The following is a 2,000-nucleotide window of genomic DNA, read 5'->3' on the forward strand; positions in this document are numbered from 1 at the left end:
ACAATAATACTAGTATTTTTCGTTTAAAACCAACTCAGTCAATTACTAAAGGAAATAAAGGTAAGTGCGAATATTTATTTGCATGCCTTCTAAAAAAATCACGTAATAAACAAGAATAGGAATAAATGAGGTAGGGATATTTATAATTTAATAAATAAATATAGTTCGACCCCGAGATACGATTTCGTTCTTACCATCTTTACCCTCCCTCATTTCTTTGCCACTCAACTTTTTTTTTTTAAGTTCAAGACGTCTTGCAGATAATATTTTCGCGATTGTTTCTAATACATCTCTAATTGAATTCGAACTGAATCTCAACGTAGTCAATAAAGTTTCATCTTCCTGTATTTTTGTTAGTATACCACTTAATATAAAACGGGTTCTTTTGAGGGTGTTTAAGGGTTTATTATGATATTTTTCTATTGCATATAAAGCTCCTTTCATAAATTTTGCCATTTGAACAATTTCAATCATTTTTCTTAAAAGTGTTACTGTACAATTTGGCGCACTATCATTGCCAGAATTTAATAGATGTAAACAATGTTCTTGTAATTTAATTAATGATAAAAGTATTAAATTTAAATCATAATAGTAAGAACATCCAAGGAATATCGTTGCTTGCCGTATGAAATTATCACAATTATGTATTGTTACAGGTTCAATAAATAAATTTTTTAGTTCATAGTTTTTGCTTCTATATTTAATAAAGCTGACATCGTTTATATTTTTCCATCCTGGTTGACGTAAAAAATCATTTATGATAGCCGCGATTTCTTTTTTATTGTGTAATCCTTCAATATATAAAACAGCGAAAAACATACATAAGTACCCTTGAATATTTAGTATTATTGCCATTTTAATTTTCGAAAATTCTCTATCTATTTTTTAATATCTAACTCCTTATTAAAAAAACCAATAGTTGTACAAAATTTGTTTCAAACTAATCATGATTTTAATAAAGTTTTTTATTTACATACTAACATTAAAAATTAGCAAAAAATGTTGTTTGAGTACACAGGTGAAAATAGTTAAACGATATATATTAGCAATTAAGTCGAGTATACAGGTGCAAATTATATTTGTATGTGACATCGGGAGGAGGAGCAGGATTGTTACTTTTGAAACAATGCGTGATTAAAACACCAACAATTTGAAAATTTACATTGTTTCTTCTGAAATTTATAAATGGTTTAATTAGTTTTTTTTAAACATGTTTTTTTTACAACACTTTAAAGGGACATTTTTTGTTAAAGAAATTTTATCGCTACGCTCGAAATAATATAATATTTATTATAAATAATAAACCTTATTTTTATCATATAAATCACTATGATACAAATATTATCATTATAATACAAAACGTACAGTTAAAACAATAAATATAGTTAAAAAAAACTAAAAAAACACGCTTTTAAAGCACATCAAACAAAAAGTTATAAATAATTTTTAAAATAATTATGAACAAAAAATACTAGTATTATTGTGATATAAAAGCATCGGGCGCTCAATATACGAAAAATATGGCACAAAGCACCCACGCTGTTATCACAATACTACTAGTATTTTTTGTTCATAATTATTTTAAACTTATTTTAAAAATTATTTTTAACTTTTTATTCGATGTGCTTTAAAAGCGTGTTTTTTAGTTTTTTTAAACTATATTTATTTTTTACTTTCTAGTTTCATGTTATGATAGTAGTTACTATCAATATCATTGTTGTAACGGGTAACAGGAAATCAGGGTTCGATCCGGGGAGGGTGTCTGAGAAACGACTGTGGTAGCCGTTTCTCAGACGCCTGCTGCTTTCCTTGGATGTGGTATCCAAGGAAAGCAGCAGGCGCGTAAATTACCCACTCCTGGAACATGGAGGTAGTGACGAAAAATGACGATACTGGATTCATCCTTTGTAATCGGAATGAATGAGTTCTATATCTCTAAATAAGAATAAAGTGTGTTAATATATATTTTTAATAGTAATTAGAATATATATATACATATA

Source organism: Daktulosphaira vitifoliae, unplaced genomic scaffold (genome assembly GCF_025091365.1).
Source record: "Daktulosphaira vitifoliae isolate Bord-2020 unplaced genomic scaffold, ASM2509136v1 Scaffold_1, whole genome shotgun sequence".
NCBI classification, from domain to species: domain Eukaryota; kingdom Metazoa; phylum Arthropoda; class Insecta; order Hemiptera; family Phylloxeridae; genus Daktulosphaira; species Daktulosphaira vitifoliae.